General features: G+C 44.7%; 1 pseudogene; it reads left to right on the top strand.

The window, feature by feature from the left end:
* The first annotated feature begins 19,227 nt into the window (after positions 1–19,227).
* LOC134947376 (5S ribosomal RNA) lies at positions 19,228–19,346 on the top strand (annotated as a pseudogene).
* The last annotated feature ends 7,301 nt before the right edge of the window (positions 19,347–26,647 follow it).

Raw genomic sequence — 26,647 nt, 5'->3', positions numbered from 1 at the left:
GCTGAGGTTTCAAACCCATACTAAAAATGACTGCTTGATAAACTTACCCCTCCTTTCCTATTTATGAGTAATTTTGAGTCAAACTATATTCAATATTAATAAACATAACGGGTTCGGTATGGATTACCGGTGGGCAGGGTGCCAGCTGTCAAAATCCCAACAGCAGCATTCCGCTAACGGCCCCTTTGCAGGCTCACTGCGCTCGCCACGCTGCAGGCTCGTTGTCTCGCTGCGCTCGCCACAGGATCTATTCCCACTACATGGGTGTCATAGACATCCATGACTGGGAATAGCCTTGTTGCACCAGGATTCCGGTCGGCGGCATTGCCGGCTGTTGGGGTTCCGGCGTCGGGATCCCGACAGCCGGTAAATTAAATGCTTATAGCCCTGTTCCAAAAAAATACCATACCTGTTTATAGCATAAAAAAATCTACCACATATCTAGCATGATGGGAACAGAGGAGAATTTACTAGAAACAATTGTTATGCATAAAACATAAAATGTGACAGGAAATATGAATTGCTTGACCCATCTAATTTGCCATTTTTTAATCCTCCAGGTGTTATTTGACTTTCTTTCACATCAGTGTTATCCACCTGGCATGCATGGGGAATGGAGTATGGATAATTCTTCTATTAATTATATTTATACAGTGTGAATATGTCACTCAGCATTCACTGTAATGGAAATAATCTTTTCCTTGTGGCTTGTGTGTAAAAACTTTCTGGATGAATAAATGTTGAGTGCAAATGCATTTTCAGAGTCATTTTAATTCAAGCACATGGAAAAATGATGCAAACGTGTCCCAAGTAGAGATGTGCACTGACCCCGTGTTTTGGTTTTGGTTCTGCAAAACGACCCTCACTTGTTGTGATTTTCAATCTGTATGTTTTTATTACAAACTGCTAAAAACAGCTAACATCATGTAATTTGGGCCTTTTTTTTGTTCTTACAGCATTATTACCCTCAATAACATTAATTTACAGACATTTACAGTCAATTTTGACCACCTCACAGCTCATAACATTATTTTCACCAATATTGGCCAAAGGCTGGCTTCTTAACTGAGCAACAGAGCAGCAGCACAACTACATGGCAATTACATTCAGAATATATCACATCTATGTAACACTGTGGCACAATGGCAGACATGATTGCATTTCAATAAACTATATGACCCTACATTATTTTTTAACACAGTGCCTGAACACAAACAAGTTTTATTTTATTTTTTAAACACATTGCGACTCACAGTGCTTTTAGTAATGGTGGCATCTAATGAACATTACCCTTCTCTCTCCTGCAGTGCTTCTCTTGTCCTCAGTGGCATCTCCTATCTCCTACAGCCTTCTCCTACAGATAGAATGATCTCCTACAGTGCCTCCACTTTCCTCCCATCCCACTTCTACATCCTCCCATTCTCTCTCATGCAGCGCTTTTACTTTCTTTCCTACTAACCCCATTAGTACTTCATTCTCTCAGAGTGGAAATAAATGGTGCTCTACTGTAACCGTATTGCCTAGTAAAATTAAAAAACATTAAACCAGAGTGTGCTCCATCTCAGACACACAGTCAGTCACACATGAACAGAAACCCTTACGCCTGTTCATGGGCTGGCTTGCAACTTTTAACCTGGGGCAAATGCAATCAAGTGGCCCCGGCTCCTCTACCAGTGCATGTTAATTGCAAAATGGATGTGGCAGAGAAAACTGCATGCGTGGTTTATCTAATGGAGATGCAACTTAAATGTGTAGTGAAATATCTGAAAAATCATTATGTCTAAGAACATTAATAAAATCCATCGCCTACCAGCCCTGACAAACAGAAACTATTCTAATGACTGATATAAAACACAGGAAACAATCCACCACACCTCTCAGTGTCAGTGAAGCTAGATGCAATCTGGAAGGGGGGGGGGGGGGGGTATGCAATTAGTGTCGATTTTTTTCGACAAGTCATAAAAACGTCACTTTTTGCAGTTTTTAGGGTGAATTTAGATTCGCACTATTCGATTTCAGTGCCTCTTTTTCGACTTGTCGAAAATGCCGGGAATGGCGAAAAACACGGGGATCGGCTTCTGAGGCTCGTTTTCGCCCATGCCGATTCGCCCTAAACAAAAGGTGAATCGGCATGGTGAAAATGTATTTTAAAGATCCCTGCAATTGACTAGGGTGGGTCGAATTAGTTCCGTTTTATTTTGGGTAGCCGAATAAAATGGCACTAATTGCATACCCCCTATGACTAGCATTGACTTCCTATTGAAAGTTCTACCTATCAGTCACAGACACACAAGTCAGTCCCATTGGGAGGTGTTTCCTTCTCTGGGTCTGCCAGACATGGCTGCGATAGGTAGAGAGCTGGCTTCTTGCAGGAAGACACTCTTTGCCTTTTTGCGTAGCCCTATCTGGCTTCTATGGGGGCTCATGTTGGACTGCACTGTGTCAGTGGGCACAGGGTGGGGGCACAGGGGGGATGCACGGTGTCAGTGAGCACAAGTGGGGCGACATAGTACCAGTGTACACAGGGTGGGGGCACAGGTGGGACTGTACGGTTCTGAATCGCAATACAATCTCTCCAGAGGTGAAGATGGCCCAGAAGTTCATTCTTTATGCAGGGAGCTCACATAGCACTATTCTAGACTGCTCCCAACTGCACTGGCTTCAGCACCCCCCCGCTTCCTGTACATACTCCAGCAGAAGGAAAAGCAGCCCAACTCCTCCAATAAGCCTCATCCCCTTTATCCACTCCCCAGCCCCTAGGATTCTGGGAAAGGACACCTGGCTCCACATTGGTCTGCGGTGGCCATTTTCTTATAGCCTACTATGGGGGCAGCCATTTTCTGCTAGCCCCTGCTATTCAGTAGCCAGGCAGGGTTGTTAAACATCATAAATCAGAGCAGTCAAAAGCAGGAGCACCTCTGTCTGCCTCCCACAGCCAGGCGGCCCTGGATCACTTAAATTTTATGGAACCCTGACCACATTGCCAGCCAGTCTCTGCACCTGTTTATAGGCTTAGCCCCTCTGAGATCAATGGAGACTGGGCACCACTGTCATAGTTGTGACTCTTTCCATACCTTTAATATAAAAAACACTATGGAAATGCTAAAAAAAATTGAATAAATGTTACACCCAGGTTAAATGGATGCAATGTGGTTATGGTTATCTTCAGGTGACAGGAATTGTTCCAGTTATCTTCACAGAAGTTTGTTTATTAGTAGACCTATTCTCGAAACACGTTTGAATAAATATAATTACATCAGCAACTTTGAGTATTAAAAATCAATACAGTCAATAACAATTTCATTCAGTTAGCAAACACAGACCACTTGTACATTTATCAGGAACTCCGCAAGGACTATAGTCTCCTGCAATTTCAATCAAGGAATTTCTGAAACCTGCAGTAGTAGGTTACATCATGTAAAGTACAACAGTATACACCATATCTTTGCATGCAAATCCAGATTGATAGGTTATCAAAGTAAAAGTACACTTTTTTTTATATCTAACATCCTGTCTGACACTGCACCATCACTCCTAGATGGGCCAATTGTTTGTGTCGCGTAGCTTACTCATACAGCGATCTCATTGCACCTCTTTTACATCTTTGCATGATGTGCTGTTTGGGGGCTTTTTTATATCTGCCCTCCTGTCTGACACTGCAGTGCCACCCCTAGATGGGCCAAATGTTTGTGTCGCTTAGCTTACTCATACAGCTACCTCATTGCACCTCTTTTACATCTTTGCATGATGTGCTGTTTGGGGCCTTTTTTTATATCTGCCCTCCTGTCTGACACTGCAGTGTCACCCCTAGATGGGCCAAATGTTTGTGTCGCTTAGTTTACTCATACAGCTACCTCATTGCACCTCTTTTACATCTTTGCATGATGTGCTGTTTGGGGCCTTTTTTATATCTGCCCTCCTGTCTGACACTGCAGTGCCACTCCTAGATGGGTCAGGTGTTTGTGCCGCACACTTGTGTCGCTTAGCTTAATCATACAGCAACCTTGGTGCACCTCTTTTTCTTCTTTGTATCATGTGCTGTTTGGGGCATGGTTTTTTAAAGTGTCATCCTGTCTGACACTGCCTTATGAGTCCAGGGGTACTGCTGTATTAGTACAGGGGTCCTGCTGTATAAGTCCACCAATTGCAGAAGTTTTGAAAAATGACAGGGGTGTGCAGGAGATGCTGTCTGTGGACTGAAAAATTGCGGGCCACTTTCAACATTCAGCCACTGCCTGCCACTCCTAAATGGGCCAGGTGGTTGTGTCGCTTAGCTTAGTCATACAGCAACCTCAGTGCACCTCTTTTTCTTCTTTGCATCATGTGCTGTTTGGTGCCTAGCTTTTAAATCTGCCATCCTGTCTGCCACTGCAGTGCCACTCCTAGATGGGCCAGGTGTTTGTACCGCACACTTGTGCCGCTTAGCTTAGTCATACAGCCACCCTGGTGCAACCTTTTGGCCTAAAAACAATATTGTGAGGTGTGAGGTGTTGAGAATAGACTGGAAATTAGTGGAAATTAATGTTATGAGGTTAATAATACCATAGGGTCAAAATTATATCCAAATTCTGTGATTTTAGCTGTTTTTATGTTTTTTCAAAAATCATCCAGATCCAAAACCAAAACCAAAACCAAAGCACAAAAGAGTGGTTTTGGCAAAACCAACCCAAAACCAAAACACGAGTGGGGAATTAGAACCAAAACCAAAACACAAAACATGAAAAAGTGCCCGCCACAGGTCTCTAGAGTAGACTATATAGCCCATATCAGTAGAAATATCAGTAGAAATATTGCACCGCATGTAGGCCCCAGGGCCGGTTCTTGGGATTGTGGCGCCCCGGGCAAAGTATAGGGGCGTGGCTTCAAATGGGGGCGTGGTCAGTCACGCCCCCATTTATGCCCCTGTAGCGACGCTGAAAAAAAATAAAATAAAAAAAAGTATACTTACCATCCCCGTTCCTGATCCAGACCGCTGCAGACCTCCTCCGCCGGCGCCGCTCTTCTTCTCTCCTTTCTCCGATCTATGGGAGAGACGTTATTACGTCTCTCCCATAGAACAGCATAGACACTAGAGGTCAATTATGACCCCTAGTGTCTGTGCCACTATGCTGTGCGGTGCGCGATGACGTCATCGTGCACTGCACAGCAAAGGTCCTCTCCATGAAGGGAACTAGACTGTAGCGTCTAGTTTCCCTTCATGGAGAGGACCTTTGCTGTGCAGTGCGCGATGACGTCATCGCGCAGCGCACAACTAAGGTCCTCTCGATGAAGGTAAACTAGACGCTACGCGTCTGGTTCCCTTCAAAGCGGGGGGCACAGCTGGGCACTGCGGGGGGCACAGTGGCGGATCTTGCCCTGGTGCGGCGCCCTCCGGATGGTGCCGGCGCCCTCCGGAAGGCGGCGCCCCGGGCAAAAGTACTGCTTGCCCGTGGCAAGAACCGCCACTGGTAGGCCCCTTTACACAGAGTTTACTGTGGAAATATACTTGACTTAAACACTGGGAGCTGGGCAGTAAGTGGGGAGAAATCCCAGAGCTTATTTTACAGTGTCTGTTAGATTCACTTTAAGTGGGTATCACTCTGAAAGATAAAAACCGCTCTCCCTCATCCTGCCACTCATTCAACTGCTTTGTTACTGTCCACGGACTGCCTTGTGGGAGGGAAACACTCATGCTCACCGCCTCTCCTTAGATGCTGCTGCTTTTGGCCTGCCTGTTAGGGAAGATGTCTGCTTTCTGGTCTGCCTCCTCAGGGAGTGTACCGCATCCAACCACACTTGTCAGGGACACCACCAGAAACCCCCGCTGCTGGTTTCAGCACATATCAGTCACCGTCCCAGCACCGTACGTCACCATGGACCAACTGCCACTAACGGTCTTTGCAACCCCTTTTATCTCCTGCTCTCCCATGAGCCTCTACTGCCGCCAGGGACCTTGAGGTGCTGACAATGCCCACTGTCACCAGTGTAAATGTAGCATGCAGTACAGGACACATTATACACTATTGCTTTAAATAAATATATATACATGAACTGATGGTACTCTTATTGGGCTGCCACATAAATATCAATATATAGTTGCAATAATAAATCTGCTGACATCTGCATAAAAACACCTAGGCTCACAGTTGATTTGCCACCAGTTACCAATTTTGCAAATAAATCCTCACAGCATCCTCTGTCTCTAATCAATCGGTGCATGAGTCTGGGCTGCTGACAATCAATTACACATGCAAATGCCATAGTGTGCAGAATACATTTTTTTGGATCTACAATTTTGGGGATTTTTAGCAAATGATGCCATTAAGTAGGACACACCTGATATTCGTAATGCTATCAAGTGACAATTATTGCTCATATGGTTTGAAACTATGACATTATTGATGGGATTTTCTTGTATGCAGTCTGCAGTTAGTTAATGTTGGGACATCTATATATAACATACTGAAAAAAAAGGATTGTTATAATAAAGACATTTAGGGGGAAAAACACTACCATTCGATTTTGATAGCATCTGTTCAAGCTAATGTCTACCGGATTGGAATAAAGAGTGCAATTCCCAGGTACTATCCAATAGTATTCTTCAGTCCAAAATTGCAGTAGGTGTAGACTTGTCCCACTTGATCTTCTTAAAATCATAATAGCCTCCTAGTCTTATATAGAAGGGAAAGAGTGGAAAAAATAATATTATATATAAATCCTTAGTACTGTAACAAGTAGAGATGTGCGGCTGGCACTTTTCGTGGTTTATGTTTTGGTTCTAATTCCACTTTCGTGTTTTGGTTTTGGCTTGGTTTTACCAAAACCACCCTTTTGTGTTTTGGTTTTGGATCTGGGTGATTTTTGGGGGAAAAACCCCACATAAAAATAGCTAAAATCATAGAATTTGGCGGTAATTTTGCTCCTACAGTATTATTAACCTCAATAACATTCATTTCCACTTTTTTCCAGTCTATTCTGAACACCTCACAATATTGTTTTTAGGCCTAAAAGTTGTACCGAGGTAACTGTATGACCAAGCTAAGCAACACAAGTGTGCGGCACAAACACCTGGCCCATCTAGGAGTGGCAATGCAGTTGCAGACAAGATGGCACTATTCAAAAACTAGTCCCCAAACAGCACATGATGCAAAGAAAAAAAAGAGGTGCACGGAGGCTGCTGTATGACTAAGCCAAGCGACACAAGTGTGCTGTACAAACACCTGGCCCATCTAGGACTGGCACTGCAGTGTCAGACAGGATGGCACTTTTAAAAAACTAGGCCCCAAACAGCACCTCATGCAAAGATGTAGAAGAGGTGCAATGAGGTAGCTGTATGACTAAGCAACATAAATAATTCCAACTGGAATTATAGGTCCAAATCACTGTAATTAAATGGCAAAATCACTGTAATTAAATGGCAAAATCACTGTAATTATACTGCAAAATCACTGTAATTATATGTCCAAATCACTGGAATTATACGTCCAAATCACTGGAATTATACATCCAAATCACTGTAATTATACATCCAAATCACTGGAATTATACATCCAAATCACTGGAATTAAATGGCAAAATCACTGGAGTTATACATCAAAATGACTGGAATTATACGGGCAAATCACTGGAATTATACGTCCAAATCACTGGAATTAAATGGCAAAATCACTGGAATTTAATGGCAAAATCACTGGAATTATAGTGCAAAATCACTGTAATTATTAGAGATAAGCAGGTTCGCTTCTCCGAGAACCGAACCCCCCCGAACTCCACGTGTTTTACACTGGTCCGAGGCAGGCTCGGTTGTTCCCGCCTGACTCGGAAAACCCGAACGAGGCAGAACGTCATCATCCCTCTGTCGGATTCTCGCGAGATTCGGATACCATATAAAGAGCCGCGCGTCGCCGCCATTTTCACTAGTGCACTGTAGAGAGAGCAGAGAGAACGTGGCTACGTTCTCTCAGTGGCAAATCTCAATATCAGTGCTCAGTATCAGTGCTTATTGCTGCTCATTAATACAAGTACAGTGTCTCTCTTGTGCTGCATCTTGCTGCTCAGTGTTAGTTCTCAGTAGTATCATCATCAGTGCTCAGTATCACTGCTCACTGTCTTGTGCTGCATTGTGGTGCTCAGTAATACTACGGTACATAACTAATATACTAGTCCAGTGTCTTGTGCTGCATCTTGCTGCTCAGTGTCAGTTCTCAGTAGTATCATCATCAGTGCTCAGTATCACTGCTCATTGTCTTGTGCTGCATTGTGGTGCTCAGTAATACTACGGTACATAACTAATATATTAGTCCAGTGTCTTGTGCTGCATCTTGCTGCTCAGTGTCAGTTCTCAGTAGTATCATCATCAGTGCTCAGTATCACTGCTCATTGTCTTGTGCTGCATTGTGGTGCTCAGTAATACTACAGTACATTACTAATATACTAGTCCAGTGTCTTGTGCTGCATCTTGCTGCTCAGTGTCAGTTCTCAGTAGTATCATCATCAGTGCTCACTGCTCAGTATCACTGCTCATTGTCTTGTGCTGCGTTGTGGTGCTCAGTAATACTACAGTACATAACTAATATACTAGTCCAGTGTCTTGTGCTGCATCTTGCTGCTTAGTGTCCGTTCTCAGTAGTATCATCATCAGTGCTCAGTATCACTGCTCATTGTCTTGTGCTGCATTGTGGTGCTCAGTAATACTACGGTACATAACTAATATATTAGTCCAGTGTCTTGTGCTGCATCTTGCTGCTCAGTGTCAGTTCTCAGTAGTATCATCATCAGTGCTCAGTATCACTGCTCATTGTCTTGTGCTGCATTGTGGTGCTCAGTAATACTACAGTACATTACTAATATACTAGTCCAGTGTCTTGTGCTTCATCTTGCTGCTCAGTGTCAGTTCTCAGTGGTATCATCATCAGTGCTCAGTATCACTGCTCATTGTCTTGTGCTGCATTGTGGTGCTCAGTAATACTACAGTACATTACTAATATACTAGCCCAGTGTCTTGTGATGCATCTTGCTGCTGTAAGGTGCTGTGATAGTGTCCTGTCACTGTGCATAGGTCATCATCATTCCAGTCGCAGTGGTATCTGGTATCTATCTAGTGGTATTTTATTCCAGACATTACCGCCGTCTAATTCCAGATATATTACTGGCATATAATTCCACACATTAAAAAATGGAGAACAAAAATGTGAAGGGTAAAATAGGAAAAGATAAGGATCCACTTCCACCTAGTGCTGAAGCTGCTGCCACTAGTCATGGCAGAGATGATGAAATGCCATCAACGTCGTCTGCCAAGGAAGATGCCCAATGTCATAGTAGAGAGCATGTAAAAGCCAAAAAGCAAAAGTTCAGTAAAATGACCCAAAAATCTAAACTAAAATCATCTGAGGAGAAGAGTAAACTTGCCAATATGCCATTTACGACACGGAGTGGCAAGGAACGGCTAAGGCCCTCTCCTATGTTCCTCATGACTAGTGGTTCAGCTTCACATGACGATGGAAGCACTCATTCTCCCGCTAGAAAAATGAAAAGAGTTAAGCCTTCAAAAGCATAGCAAAGAATTGTGCGTTCTAAATCACAAATCCCCAAGGAGAGTCCAAATGTGTCGGCGGGTGCAATGCCTGACCTTCCCAACACTGGACGGGAAGAGGTGGCTCCTTCCACCATTTGAACGCCCCCTGCAAGTGCTGGAAGGAGCACCCACAGTCCAGTTCCTGATATTCAAATTGAAGATGTCACTGTTGAAGTACACCAGGATGAGGATATGGGTGTTGCTGGCGCTGAGGAGAAAGTTGACAATGAGGATTCTGATGTTGATGTGGTTTGTTTAACGGCGAGACAGTTGTTGTCCATGGGATGAATAAGGCCATTGACATGCCTGGTCAAAATACAAATAAAAATCACCTCAGAAATGCGGACAACAGGTGTCAAGCCATGTGTTGCCTTTGTCAAGGAGTAATAAGTAGGGGTAAGGACGTTAACCACCTAGGAAAATCCTCCCTTATACGTCACCTGGAGCGCATTCATTGACAAGTTCAAAAACTTTGGGTGACAGTGGAAACAGTCCACTGACAATTAAATCCCTTCTTCCTCTTGTACCCAAGCTCCTGCAAACCACACCACCAACTCTCTCAATGTCAATTTCCTCCTTAGACAGGAACGCCAATAGTCCTGCAGGCCATGTCACTGGCAAGTCTGACGAGTCCTCTACTTACTGGGATTCCTCCGATGGATCCTTGAGTGGAACGCCTACTGCTGCTGTTGCTGTTGGCGCTGCTGTTGTTGCTGCTGGGAGTCGATCGTCATCCCAGAGGGGAAGTCGGAAGACCACTTGTACTACTTCCAGTAAGCAATTGACTGTCCAACAGTCCTTTGCGAGGAAGGTGAAATATCACAGCAGTCATCCTGTTGCAAAGCGGATAACTCAGGCCTTGACAACTATGTTGGTGTTAAACGTGCGTCCGGTATCCACCGTTAGTTCACAGGGACTTAGAAAATTGCTTGAGGTAGTGTGTCCCCGGTACCAAATCTCACCTAGGTTCCACTTCAATAGGCAGGTGATACCGAGAATGTACACAGACGTCAGAAAAGTGTCCTCAGTGTCCTAAAAAATGCAGTTGTACCCACTGTCCACTTAACCACGGACATGTGGACAAGTGGAGCAGGGCAGACTAAGGACTATATGACTGTGACAGGCCACTGAGTAGATGTATTGCCTCCCCCAGCAACACCAGCGGAGGCACCTGTAGCAGCATCTCGCAAACGCCAACTCGTTCCTAGGCAGGCTACGCTTTGTATCACCACTCTCCATATGAGGCACACAGCTGACAACCTCTTACGGAAACTGAGGAACATCATAGCAGATTGGCTTACCCCAATTGGACTCTCCTGGGGATTTGTGATATCGGACAATGCCACCAATATTGTGCGTGCATTACATCTGGGCAAATTCCAGCGCGTCCCATGTTTTGCACATACAATTAATTTGGTGGTGCATAATTTTCTGAAAAACGACACTTTCGGCATTTAGCCACCGCAAGCCGAAGACTGGAGCGCCAGCAAACACTCATGAACATGCCCTGCCATCAGTTGAAGCAAGAGGTGGTAAAGAGGTGGAATTCAACCCTCTTTATGCTTCAGAGGATGGAGGAGCAGCTAAAAGCCATTCAAGCCTATACATCTGCCTACGATATAGGCAAAGAAGGGTGAATGCACCTGACTCAAGCGCAGTGGAGAATGATTTCCATGTTGTGCAAGGTTCTCCAACCCTTTGAACTTGCCACACGTGAAGTCAGTTCAGACACTGCCAGCCTAAGTCAGGTCATTACCCTCATCAGGCTTTTGCAGAAGCAGCTCGAGAGATTGAAGGAGGAACTAAAACGGAGCGATTCCGCTAGGCATGTGGGACTTGTGGATGGAGCCCTTCATTCGCTTAACCAGGATTCATGGGTGGTCAATCTGTTGAAATCAGAGCACTACATTTTGGCCACCTTGCTCGATCCTAGGTTTAAAGCATACGTTGTATTTCTCTTTCCGGCAGACACAAGTCTGCAGATGTTCAAAGACCTGCTGGTGAGACAATTGTCAAGTCAAGCGGAACGTGACCCGCCAACAACTCCTTCATTTTCTACTGCCACTGGAGCTGCCAGGAAAAGGATAAAATTTCCAAAACCACCCACTGGCGGTGATGCAGGGCAGTCAGGAGCAAGTGCTGACATCTGGTCCGGACTGAAGGACCTGCCAACGATTACTGACATGTCATCTACTGTCACTGCATATTATTCTGTACAAAGGGACCTGTGATGGTGGATTCCAGTGGGGACAAATTAATACTCTGTGAGGAGGAGGATGTACACAGTGAAAGGGGTGAGGAATCGGGGGATGAGGATGAGGTGGACATCTTGCCTCTGTAGAGCCAGTTTGTGCAAGGAGAGATTGATTGCTTCTTTTTTGGTGGGGGCCCAAACCAACCAGTCATTTCAGCCACAGTTGTGTGGCAGACCCTGTCACTGAAATGATTGGTTTGTTAAAGTGTGCATGTCCTGTTTATACAACATAAGGGTGGGTGGAAGGGCCCAAGGACCATTCCATCTTGCACCTCTTTTTTTTAATTTATCTTTGCATCATGTGCTGTTTGGGGACTATTTTTTTAAGTGCCAGCCTGTCTGACACTGCAGTGCCACTCCTAGATGGGCCAGGTGTTTGTGCCGCCCACTTGGGTCACCTAGCTTAGTCATCCAGCGACCTTGGTGCAAATTTTAGGACTAAAAATAATAGTGTGAGGTGTGTGGTGTTTAGAATAGACTGGAAATGAGTGGACATTATGGCTATTGAGGTTAATAATACTATAGGATCAAAATTACCCCCAAATTCTATGATTGAAGCTGTTTTTGGGTTTTTTTTTAAAAAAAACACCTGAATCCAAATTGCATCCGAATCCGACAAAACTCCGAAAGGGTGGTTTTGCCAAAACGCGTCCGAATCCAAAACATGACCGCGGAACCGAATCCAAAACCAAAACACAAAACACGAAAAATGCCCGCTGCACATCTCTAGTAATTATTAGTGATGAGCGGGTTTGGTTCCTCGGGATCCGAACCCCCCCGAATTTCACCCATTTTTGCACGGTTCCGAGAAGACTCGGATCCTCCCGCCTTGCTCGGTTAACCCGAGCGCGCCCGAACGTCATCATCCCGCTGTCGGATTCTCGCGAGATTCGTATTCTATATAAGGAGCCACGCGTCGCCGCAATTTTTCACACGTGCATTGGAGATGATAGTGAGAGTACGTGGCTGGCGTTCTCTCAGTTTCTGTGTTCAGTGTGCTGCAAATACCTGTGCTCAGTGTGCTGCAAATATCTGTGCTCAGTGTGGTGCAAATATCTGTGCTCAGTGTGGTGCAAATATCTGTGCTCAGTGTGCTGCAAATATCTACGTTCTCTACCTGAAAAATGCTCCATATCTGTGCTCAGTGTGCTGCAAATATCTGTGCTCAGTGTGCTTTATTGTGGGGACTGTGGACCACCGGTATTATATAGTAGGAGATCAGTGCAGAGTTTTGCTGACCAGTGACCACTAGTATTATACGTTCTCTGCCTGAAAAACGCTCCATATCTGTGCTGCATTGTAGTATATAGTAGGAGTACAGTGTAGAAGTTTGCTGACCAGTGACCACCAGAATTATATCAGTATGGTACAGCAGTCCATTGCTCTACCTACCTCTGTGTCGTCAAGTATACTATCCATCCATACCTGTGCTGCATTTAAGTTTTTTTGCGCAGTATATATATAGTAGCAGGACAGTGCATAATTTTGCTGACCACCAGTATATAATATATAGCAGTACTGTACAGTAGGCCACTGCTCTACCTACCTCTGTGTCGTCAAGTATACTATCCATCCATACCTGTGGTGCATTTAAGTTTTTGTGCGCAGTATATATATAGTAGTAGGACAGTGCATAATTTTGCTGACCACCAGTATATAATATATAGCAGTACGGTACAGTAGGCCACTGCTCTACCTCCCTCTGTGTCGTCAAGTATACTATCCATCCATACCTGTGGTGCATTTAAGTTTTTGTGCGCAGTATATATATAGTAGTAGGACAGTGCATAATTTTGCTGACCACCAGTATATAATATATAGCAGTATGGTACAGTAGGCCACTGCTCTACCTACCTCTGTGTCGTCAAGTATACTATCCATCAATACCTGTGGTGAATTTAGGTTTTTGTGTGCAGTATATATATATATATATATATATATATATATAGTAGGACAGTGCATAACTTTGCTGACCACCAGTATATAATATATAGCAGTACAGTACAGTAGGCCACTGCTCTACCTACCTCTGTGTCGTCAAGTATACTATCCATCCATACCTGTGGCGCATTTAAGTTTTTGTGCACAGTATATATATATAGTAGTAGGACAGTGCATAATTTTGCTGACCACCAGTATATAATATATAGCAGTACGGTACAGTAGGCCACTGCTCTACCTACCTCTGTGTCGCCAAGTATACTATCCATCCATACCTGTGGTGCATTTAAGTTTTTGTGCGCAGTATATATATATATATAGTAGTAGGACAGTGCATAATTTTGCTGACCACCAGTATAGAATATATAGCAGTACGGTACAGTAGGCCACTGCTCTACCTACCTCTGTGTCATCAAGTATACTATCCATCCATACCTGTGGTGCATTTAAGTTTTTGTGCGCAGTATTTATAGTAGTAGGCCATTGCTATTGATATATTACTGGCATATAATTCCACACATTAAAAAATGGAGAACAAAAATGTGGAGGGTAAAATAGGGAAAGATCAAGATCCACTTCCACCTCGTGCTGAAGCTGCTGCCACTAGTCATGGCCGAGACGATGAAATGCCATCAATGTCGTCTGCCAAGGCCGATGCCCAATGTCATAGTAGAGAGCATGTAACATACAAAAAACAAAAGTTCCGTAAAATGACCCAAAAATCTAAATTAAAAGCATCTGAGGAGAAGCATAAACTTGCCAATATGCCATTTACGACACGGAGTTGCAAGGAACGGCTGAGGCCCTGGCCTATGTTCATGGCTAGTGGTTCAGCTTCACATGAGGATGGAGGCACTCATCCTCCTGCTAGAAAACTTAAAAGAGTTAAGATGGAAAAAGCACAGCAAAGAACTTTGCGTTCTTCTAAATCACAAATCCCCAAGGAGAGTCCAATTGTGTCGGTTGCGATGCCTGACCTTCCCAACACTGGACGGGAAGAGGTGTCACCTTCCACCATTTGCACGCCCCCTGCAAGTGCTGGAGGGAGCACCCGCAGTCCAGTTCCTGATAGTCAAATTGAAGATGTCACTGTTGAAGTACACCAGGATGAGGATATGGGTGGTGCTGGCGCTGAGGAGGAAATTGACAAGGAGGATTCTGATGGTGATGTGGTTTGTTTAAGTCAGGCACCCGGGGTGACACCTGTTGTCCGTGGGACGAATATGGCCATTGACATGCCTGGTCAAATTACAAAAAAAAATCACCTCTTTGGTGTGGAATTATTTCAACAGAAATGCCGACAACTGGTGTCAAGCCGTGTGTTGCCTTTGTCAAGCTGTAATAAGTAGGGGTAAGGACGTTAACCACCTAGGAACATCCTCCCTTATACGTCACCTGGAGCGCATTCATCAGAAGTCATTGACAAGTTCAAAAACTTTGGGTGAATGTGGAAACAGTCCACTGACCACTAAATCCCCTCCTCTTGTAACCAAGCTCCTGCAAACCACACCACCAACTCCCTCAGTGTCAATTTCCTCCTTAGACAGGAAAGCCAATAGTCCTGCAGGCCATGTCACTGTCAAGTCTGATGAGTCCTCACCTGCCTGGGATTCCACAGATGCATCCTTGAGTGTAACGCCTACTGCTGCTGGCGCTGCTGTTGTTGCTGCTGGGAATCGATCGTCATCCCAGAGGGGAAGTCGGAAGACCACTTGTATTACTTCCAGTAAGCAATTGACTGTCCAACAGTCTTTTGCGAGGAAGATGAAATTTCACAGCAGTCATCCTGCTGCAAAGCGGATTACTCTGGCCTTGGCAGCTTGGGTGGTGAAAAACGTGTTTCCGGTATACACCGTTAATTCACAGGGAACTAGAAAATTGATTAAGGTACTGTGTCCCCGGTACCAAATACCATCTATGTTCCATTTCTCTAGGCAGGCGATACCAAAAATGTACACAAACGTCAAAAAAGAGTCACCAGTGTCCTAAAAAATGCAGGTGTACCCAATGTCCACTTAACCACGGACATGTGGACAAGTGGAGCAGGGCAGACTCAGGACTATATGACTGTGACAGCCCACTGGGTAGATGTATTGCCTCCCGCAGCAAGAACAGCAGCGGCGGCACCAGTAGCAGCATCTCGCAAACGCCAACTCGTTCCTAGGCAGGCTACGCTTTGTATCACCGCTTTCCAGAAGAGACACATAGCTGACATCCTCTTACGGAAACTGAGGAACATCATCGCAGAATGGCTTACCCCAAATGGACTCTCCTGGGGATTTGTGACATCGGACAACGCCAGCAATATTGTGCGTGCATTACATCTGGGCAAATTCCAGCACGTCCCATATTTTGCACATACATTGAATTTGGTGGTGCAGAATTATTTAAAAAACGACAGGGGCATGCAAGAGATGCTGTCGGTGGCCCGAAGAATTGCGGGCCACTTTCGGCATTCAGCCACCGCGTGCCGAAGACTGGAGCACCAGCAAACAGTCCTGAACCTGCCCTGCCATCATCTGAAGCAAGAGGTGGTAACGAGGTGGAATTCAACCCTCTATATGCTTCAGAGGATGGAGGAGCAGCAAAAAGCCATTCAAGCCTAAACATCTGCCTAAGATATAGGCAAAGGAGGGGGAATGCACCTGACTCAAGCGCAGTGGAGAATGATTTCAATGTTGTGCAAGGTTCTGCAACCCTTTGAACTTGCCACACGTGAAGTCAGTTCAGACACTGCCAGCCTGAGTCAGGTCATTCCCCTCATCAGGCTTTTGCAGAAGAAGCTGGAGAGATTGAAGGAGGAGCTAAAACAGAGCGATTCCGCTAGGCATGTGGGACTTGTGGATAGAGCCCTTAATTTGCTTAACCAGGATTCACGGGTGGTCAATCTGTTGAAATCAGAGTACTACATTTTGGCCACCGTGCTCGATCCTAGATTTAAAACCTACGTTGTATCTCTCTTTCCGGCAGACACAAGTCTGCAGAGGTTCAAAGACCTGCTGGTGAGAAAATTGTCAAGTCAAGCGGAACGTGACCCGTCAACAGCTCCTCCTTCACATTCTCCCGCAACTGGGGGAGCGAGGAAAAGGCTAAGAATTCCGAGCCCACCCGCTGGCGGTGATGCAGGACAGTCTGGAGCAAGTGCTGACATCTGGTCCGGACTGAAGGACCTGCCAACGATTACTGACATGTCGTCTACAGTCACTGCATATGATTCTCTCACCATTGAAAGAATGGTGGAGGATTATATTAGTGACCGCATCCAAGTAGGCACGTCAGACAGAATTTGATTATAATTCATCAAAATGATTTATAATCAATTCCTCCATGGAGACATTCACCAGCAATTGCCTCCAGAAAGTACACAGGGATCTGAGATGGTGGATTCCAGTGGGGACGAATTAATAATCTGTGAGGAGGGGGATGTACACAGAGAAAGGGGTGAGGAATCGGACGATGAGGAGGAGGCGGACATCTTGCCTCTGTAGAGCCAGTTTGTGCAAGGAGAGATTGATTGCTTCTTTTTTGGTGGGGGCCCAAAACCAACCAGTCATTTCAGTCACAGTTGTGTGGCAGACCCTGTCGCTGAAATGATGGGTTTGTTAAAGTGTGCATGTCCTGTTTATACAACATAAGGGTGGGTGGGAGGGCCCAAGGACAATTCCATCTTGCACCTCTTTTTTCTTTAATTTTTCTTTGCATCATGTGCTGTTTGGGGACTATTTTTTTGAAGTGCCATCCTGTCTGACACTGCAGTGCCACTCCTAGATGGGCCAGGTGTTTGTGTCGGCCACTTGTGTCGCTTAGCTTAGCCATCCAGCGACCTTGGTGCACCTCTTTTTTTCTTTGCATCATGTGCTATTTGGGGACTATTTTTTTGAAGTGCTATCCTGTCTGACACTGCAGTGCCACTCCTAGATGGGCCAGGTGTTTGTGTCGGCCACTTGGGTCGCTTAGCTTAGTCATCCAGCGACCTCAGTGCAAATTTTAGGACTAAAAATAATATTGTGAGGTGTGAGGTGTTCAGAATAGACTGAAAATGATTGGAAATTATGGTTATTGTGGTTAATAATACTATGGGATCAAAATGACCCCCAAATTCTATGATTTAAGCTGTTTTTGAGGGGTTTTTGTAAAAAAACACCCGAATCCAAAACACACCCGAATCCGACAAAAAATTTTCAGGGAGGTTTTGCCAAAACACGTCCGAATCCAAAACACGGCCGCAGAACCGAATCCAAAACCAAAACACAAAACCCGAAAAATGTCCGGTGCACATCACTAGTAATTATATTGCAGAATCACCGTAATTATACGTCCAAATCACTGGAATTAAATGGCAGTACTACTGGACATATACGGAAGTGTCAGACAGGATGGCACTTTAAAAAAATAGTCCCCAAACAGCACATCATGCTAAGAAGTAAAAGAGGGCAATGAGATAGCTGTATGACTAAGCTAAGCGACACAAGTGTGTGGCACAAACACCTGGCCCATCTAGGGTTGGCACTGCAGTCCCACTGCACTAATAGTGGATACCGGACGCACGTCTAAAACCAGCATAGTTGTTATGACCTCAGTAATCGGCTTTGCAACAGGGTATATATATATATATATATATATATATATATATATATATACGGCAGTATCATTGAACTGGACTTATACGCCAGTACCACTGTAATTATACTGCAGGATCACTGGACTGATATGGCAGGATCACTGGATTTATACGGCAGGATCACTGTAATTTACTTCCGGTCACGGCACCTGAACTTCCGGTTGCACGGACCGCGAACATCGGCTCCACAACTCGGATCCTCCCAGGCTGGAAATCACTATCCATACCTACTGGACACCTCAGATCTCACACTGCCCACCAATGATTACAGACATTCGGGCAATAAGGTTTGAAATTTACACCCAGTGAGGTACCCAGCTATCATTATACTGCAATTGACTTTCTTATTCTCCACCAGGGGGGTTCACATATGGGCACAATACAAGTGTTCTTCCACTGTACCCTAACAAATTCAGGGACACAGTGGGGATAACACCCTTTTTTTCTGTATATAGAGGGATTATCAGCATGTAGCTGCAAATACCACAAGTGCCTATTATAAGGGGTTATTCGCTTTATCCATTTTTATTCTGATATTAAGTGCAACAAACATCATATGTTATCCTTTGAGAAACGTGCTATATATATCTTTTTCATGTTATTTTAATATACAGCTGTGATGTGATATTTAGGAATACTCAGTGGAGACACCATCCCCTAGGGATCATTACTGATAGATCCCCATAAGGGGACAAATAACACCCAATAGAATAAGGTGTATTTTTCCACTGCATAGCACCACCCTCATCTCCCCTTGTATTTTTAGGGGGAGTAATTATCATCAGAGCGTCTGAGTTATTACATTTGCCTGAAATAACCACACACTGGAATTGATTGCACAAAATTTGAGACTCACCCACCTACGGTCAAACCGCACTGAGTATGCCCAACCTCGTCTGATCTTGGAAGCCATACACTGTAGGGCCTGGTCAGTACCCGGTTGGGAGACCACCAGGGAATACTAGGTACCGTAGGTATTTTATTCTCATATTTATGAGCCGCTCCAGTTCTATGTGCACTGCCGGGTTTTTTGTTTGATTTGGATATTCAGGTATGGGATAACTTAACCCCATGGAGCCTATTTACTCCCACTAGTATTTGTTCAATTCAGAAACAAATTAATTTTTTGATACATAAAGGGAGTAAACATATTTTCGCCCTTCTAAAAATATTTTTCGCCTCAAATTTGTAATAAATTTTGTTTATTCGCTTCCTCCCTTTTAGTAAGTATATCTTAATAAAGGTTACGTATTAACTCACCCATATTTTTACAATCCATCACATATTTTTCTAAGTGTGCCCTGGAAAAGACATATAGCAGCTCTTCGTCTTTTGCTCTTTTCTTAAGACCACATTTTCCATTCACTGTAATTATACGCCAGTACCACTGTAATTATACGGCAGGATTACTGGAATTATACGGCAGGATCACTGGAATTAAATGGCAAAATCACTGGAATTATATGTCCAAATCACTGCAATTAAATGGCAGTACCACTGGATATATACGGAAGTGTCAGACAGGATGGCACTTTAAAAAAATAGTCCCCAAACAGCACATCAGAATCAGAATCAGAATCAGAATCAGCTTTATTGGCCAGGTGTACTCACGTACACTAAGAATTCTTTGTGGTACAATGCATCGCCAAGCAGCAACATGGAGGAAAAAACGTAGCATACATTACAAACATTACACATATGAGTTCATACTGCACATATGCAACTGTACAGTAGACATATTTATACATTTAAGACTAAAAACTAAGGCTGCTTGGCAGAGCAGCACCGAGGCAGCCATCCGCGGCGCCAACTAGAACTCACACAATGCACATAATACAGAAGATTTAAGTATTACATCAAAAGATAAACCACACAGACAAAGACACAGAAAGAATAATGCATGATTGATGTAGGCATTTTGAGTAATAACCTCCAGGGGTTGTGTATTCCACCATCACAAGGCACCAGGTGCGGCAGCCATCTTAGGCGCACTGCGTAGGCTTACCCAGGGTGGAATAGTCCACCCCTAGAAGAGAACACAAAATGGGGATATTGCAGAGTCCTTAAGTTCAGAGTAGGCTTCCAATAAAAACATCAGGTCCACGCATTTTTCATCCCATCCACAAGCGCACCAGATAAGGCAGCCATGTTGGGCGCACTACAAGGTTACACAGTGGGAGATGAGCCATACAGGGGCCAAATGCATGTATGGGAGAACTGACACGTGTGTAGGAGTATGCTATACCCTGCATGGAAAGATCCAAATGAAGCACACCCCGCCCACAGGGGAACCATCCGAGGCAGCCATGTGGGGCGTACTGCATAGGTTACTGCTGGCAGGGTGTGCAACCAATGGAGGTACACATTACGGGAATAGCACACAGTGGGGTGGAAGTACCGTGTAAGAAGAAAGAGAAGAGAAAGACACATTTGAAGGAAAACTGTACTAACATTATTTTGTGAAAAAGATGAATGTCCTGGTCTCATGAGAGCAGTGCGGGTGGGTGTGAGAATGTGGGGTGCACACTAATGTCCAATGGAACTGACCCAGCAAAGTCTGGTCCTGATGCGCACGTCCCTCAGTTCCCTGCTGAGCTTGAGGGGTAGTCCCGGGGGCAGTCATGATGTTCTTGGACACAGAAGTAGTAGGCATTGGTCCTGGTGTTCTCACGGCAGAGGTGAGGAGAGGCCACATAATGTTCCAGATTTCTTTCTTGATGCTGTTCAATGTTTGTTTAACAGTTTTTTTAACTGTTCATTTTCAAGACGCTTAGAGAAGGACCACTTTGAGTATTGGAACGCACAGCTGACATGCACAGCTGTGCATGGCTGAAGTTACAGATATACTATGGGAAATTGACCCAACTACAGCTGAGGCAAATGTCCCACTAATCAAAGGTGTTACATTACACAGTGATTGACTAAACAAACACCAGCCCAGTGAGCCTTAATTAAATATGCGGCACTGACCAAGCTTTGAAACGCAGGTATTTTAAATTACAAACAAAAGCATAAATCACAAAACTGTCTAACAAATGATTTGAACATACATTTGGAATATAGATGATTTGCATAGATGCAGATAGCAATAGGCAGATTACATGGGGAGATTTGAACATACATTTGGAATATAGATGATTTGCATAGATGCAGATAGCAATAGGCAGATTACATGGGGAGATTTGAACATACATTTGGAATATAGATGATTTGCATAGATGCAGATAGCAATAGGCAGATTACATGGGGAGATTTGAACATACATTTGGAATATAGATGATTTGCATAGATGCAGATAGCAATAGGCAGATTACTTGGGGAGATTTGAACATACATTTGGAATATAGATGATTTGCATAGATGCAGATAGCAATAGGCAGATTACATGGGGAGATTTGAACATACCTGAGGATGAGAAGAAAAAGGAAGATGGTTAAGTTCAGTCCAATGCAGGAACTGTTTTTTTAACTGTTCATTTTCAAGACGCTTAGAGAAGGAACGCTTTGAGTATTGGAACGCACAGCTGACATGCACAGCTGTGCATGGTTGAAGTTACAGATATACTGATGCAAAGAAGAAAAAAAAGGTGCACCGAGGTTGCTGTATGACTAAGCTAAGCGACACAACCACCTGGCCCATCTAGTAGTGTCAAGCAGAGGCTGAATGTCGAGAGTGGGCCGCAATTGTTCGGTCCACTGACAGCATCTCCAGCACGCCCTTGTCATTTTTAAAAAAATCTGCAATTGGTGGACTTATACGGCAGTACCCCAGGACTCATACGGCAGTGTCAGACAGAATGGCACTTTTCAAAAACTAGGCCCCAAACAGCACCTCATGCAAACATGTTTTAGAGGTGCAATGAGGTAGCTGTATGATTAAGCCAAGCGACACAAACAATTCCCACTGGAATTATACGTCCAATCCCTGGAATTAAATGGCAAAATCACTGGAATTATACTGCAAAATCACTGGAATTATACGTCCAAATCACTGGAATTAAATTGCAAAATCACTGGAATTATACGTCCAAATCACTGGAATTAAATGGCAAAATCACTGGAATTATACATCCAAATCACTGGAATTAAATGGCAAAATCACTGGAATTATACTGCAAAATCACTGTAATAATATGGCAAAATCACTGGAATTAAATGGCAAAATCTCGGTATCGCCTGCCTAGTGAAATGGAATCTAGATGGGATTTGGTACCAGGGACACAATACCTCCATCAATTGTCTAAATCCCACTGCACTAATGGTGTTTACCGGACGCACGTCTAACTAGGGATGTGCACTTGAAATTTTTCGGGTTTTGTGTTTTGGTTTTGGGATCGGTTCCGCGGCCGTGTTTTGGGTTCGAACACGTTTTGGCAAAACCTCACCGAATTTTTTTTGTCGGATTCGGGTGTGTTTTGGATTCGTTTTTTTTTTTTTTTTTTAAACCCTAAAAAACAGCTTAAATCATAGAATTTGGGGGTCATTTTGATCCCAAAGTATTATTAACCTCAATAACCATAATTTCCACTCATTTTCAGTCTATTCTGAACACCTCACACCTCACAATATTATTTTTAGTCCTAAAATTTGCACCGAGGTCGCTGGATGACTAAGCTCAGCGACCCAAGTGGCCGACACAAACACCTGGCCCATCTAGGAGTGGCACTGCAGTGTCACGCAGGCTGGCCCTTCAAAAAAACACTCCCCAAACAGCACATGACGCAAAGAAGAAAAAAAGAAAAAAGAGGTGCAAGATGGAATTGTCCTTGGGCCCTCCCACCCACCCTTATGTTGTATAAACAGGACATGCACACTTTAACCAACCCATCATTTCAGTGACAGGGTCTGCCACACGACTGTGACTGAAATGACGGGTTGGTTTTGGACCCCCACCAAAAAAGAAGCAATCAATCTCCCCTTGCACAAACTGGCTCTACAGAGGCAAGATGTCCACCTCATCATCATCCTCCGATTCATCACCCCTTTCACTGTGTACATCCCCCTCCTCACAGATTATTAATTCGTCCCCACTGGAATCCACCATCTCAGATCCCTGTGTACTTTCTGGAGGCAATTGCTGCTGGTGAATGTCTCCAAGGAGTAATTGATTATAATTCATTTTAATGAACATCATCTTCTCCACATTTTCTGGAAGTAGCCTCGTACGCCGATTGCTGACAAGGTGAGCGGCGGCACTAAACACTCTTTCGGAGTACACACTGGAGGGAGGGCAACTTAGGTAGAATAAAGCCAGTTTGTGCAAGGGCCTCCAAATTGCCTCTTTTCCCTGCCAGTATACGTACGGACTGTCTGACGTGCCTACTTGGATGCGGTCACTCATATAATCCTCCACCATTCTTTCAATGGTGACAGAATCATATGCAGTGACAGTAGACGACATGTCAGTAATCGTTGGCAGGTCCTTCAGTCCGGACCAGATGTCAGCATCAGACTGCCCTGCATCACCGCCAGCGGGTGGGCTCGGAATTCTGAGCCTTTTCCTCGCACCCCCAATTGCGGGAGAATGTGAAGGAGGAGATGTTGACAGGTCGCGTTCCGCTTGACTTGACAATTTTCTCACCAGCATTTCTTTGAACCCCAGCAGACTTGTGTCTGCCGGAAAGAGAGATCCAAGGTAGGTTTTAAATCTAGGATCGAGCATGGTGGCCAAAATGTAGTCCTCTGATTTCAACAGATTGACCACCCGTGAATCCTTGTTAAGCGAATTAAGGGCTCCATCCACAAGTCCCACATGCCTAGCGGAATCGCTCTGTGTTAGCTCCTCCTTCAATGTCTCCAGCTTCTTCTGCAAAAGCCTGATGAGGGGAATGACCTGACTCAGGCTGGCAGTGTCTGAACTGACTTCACGTGTGGCAAGTTCAAAAGGTTGCAGAACCTTGCACAACGTTGAAATCATTCTCCACTGCGCTTGAGACAGGTGCATTCCACCTCCTTTGCCTATATCGTGGCCAGATGTATAGGCTTGAATGGCCTTTTGCTGCTCCTCCATCCTCTGAAGCATATAGAGGGTTGAATTCCACCTCGTTACCACCTCTTGCTTCAGATGATGGCAGGGCAGGTTCAGGATTTTTTGGTGGTGCTCCAGTCTTCTGTACGCGGTGCCTGCACGCCGAAAGTGGCCCGCAATTCTTCTGGCCACCAACAGCATCTCCTGCACGCCCCTGTCGTTTTTTAAATAATACTGCACCACCAAATTCAAGGTATGTGCAAAACATGGGACGTGCTGGAATTTGCCCAGATTTAATGCACACACAATATTGCTGGCGTTGTCCGATGCCACAAATCCACAGGAGAGTCCATTTGGGGTAAGCCATTCTGCGATGATCTTCCTCAGTTGCCGTAAGAGGTTTTCAGCTGTGTGCGTATTCTGGAAAGCGGTGATACAAAGCGTAGCCTGTCTAGGAACGAGCTGGCGTTTGAGAGATCCTGCTACTGGTGCCGCCGCTGCTGTTCTTGCGGCGGGAGGCAATACATCTACCCAGTGGGCTGTCACAGTCATGTAGTCCTGAGTCTGCCCTGCTCCACTTGTCCACATGTCCGTGGTTAAGTGGACATTGGGTACAACTGCATTTATTAGGACACTGGTGAGTCTTTTTCTGACGTCCGTGTACATTCTCGGTATCGCCTGCCTAGATAAGTGGAACCTAGATGGTATTTGGTAACGGGGGCACACTACCTCAAGAAATTGTCTAGTTCCCTATGAACTAACGGCGGATACCGGACGCACGTCTAACACCAACATAGTTGTCAAGGCCTCAGTTATCCGATTTGCAGCAGGATGACTGCTGTGAAATTTCATCTTCCTCGCAAAGGACTGTTGGACAGTCAATTGCTTACTGGAAGTAGTACAAGTGGTCTTCCGACTTCCCCTCTGGGATGACGATCGACTCCCAGCAGCAACAACAGCAGCGCCAGCAGCAGTAGGCATTACACTCAAGGATGCATCGGAGGAATCCCAGGCAGGAGAGGACTCATCAGACTTGCCAGTGACATGGCCTGCAGGACTATTGGCTTTCCTGGGTAAGGAGGAAATTGACACTGAGGGAGTTGGTGGGGTGGTTTGTGTGAGCTTGGTTACAAGAGGAAGGGATTTACTGGTCAGTGGACTGCTTCCGCTGTCGCCCAAAGTTTTTGAACTTGTCACTGACTTATGATGAATGCGCTGCAGGTGACGTATAAGGGAGGATGTTCCGAGGTGGTTAACGTCCTTACCCCTACTTATTACAGCTTGACAAAGGCAACACACTGCTTGACACCTGTTGTCCGCATTTCTGGTGAAATACTTCCACACCGAAGAGCTGATTTTTTTGGTATTTTCACCAGGCATGTCAATGGCCATATTCCTCCCATGGACAACAGGTGTCAATTTCCTCCCCAGCGCCAGCAACACCCATATCCTCCTCATCCTGGTGTACTTCAACACTGACATCTTCAATCTGACTATCAGGAACTGGACTGCGGGTGCTCCTTCCAGCACTTGCAGGGGGCATGCAAATGGTGGAAGGCGCATGCTCTTCACGTCCAGTGTTGGGAAGGTCAGGCATCGCAACCGACACAATTGGACTCTCCTTGTGGATTTGGGATTTCGAAGAACGCACAGTTCTTTGCTGTGCTTTTGCCAGCTTGAGTCTTTTCATTTTTCTAGCGAGAGGCTGAGTGCTTCCATCCTCATGTGAAGCTGAACCACTAGCCATGAACATAGGCCAGGGCCTCAGCCGTTCCTTGCCACTCCGTGTGGTAAATGGCATATTGGCAAGTTTACGCTTCTCCTCCGACAATTTTATTTTAGATTTTTGAGTCCTTTTTTTACTGATATTTGGTGTTTTGGATTTTACATGCTCTGTACTATGACATTGGGCATCGGCCTTGGCAGACGACGTTGATGGCATTTCATCGTCTCGGCCATGACTAGTGGCAGCAGCTTCAGCACGAGGTGGAAGTCGATCTTGATCTTTCCCTATTTTTGGAACCTCAACATTTTTGTTCTCCATATTTTAATAGGCACAACTAAAAGGCACCTCAGGTAAACAATGGAGATGGATGGATACTAGTATACTTATGGATGGACGAGCGACTGCCGACACAGAGGTAGCTACAGCCGTGGACTACCGTACTGCGTCTGCTGCTAATATAGACTGGATGATAATGATATAAAAAATATATATATATCACTACTGCAGCCGGACAGGTATATATTATATAATGACGGACCTGCTGGACACTGTCAGCAGCACTGCAGACTCCTAAAGTAAGCTACT

This window comes from Pseudophryne corroboree, chromosome 1 (assembly GCF_028390025.1).
Source record: "Pseudophryne corroboree isolate aPseCor3 chromosome 1, aPseCor3.hap2, whole genome shotgun sequence".
In the NCBI taxonomy this organism is placed as follows: Eukaryota; Metazoa; Chordata; class Amphibia; order Anura; family Myobatrachidae; genus Pseudophryne; species Pseudophryne corroboree.
The sequence above is the reverse complement of the archived record's forward strand: the minus strand, read 5'-3'. Positions and strand labels throughout refer to the sequence as shown.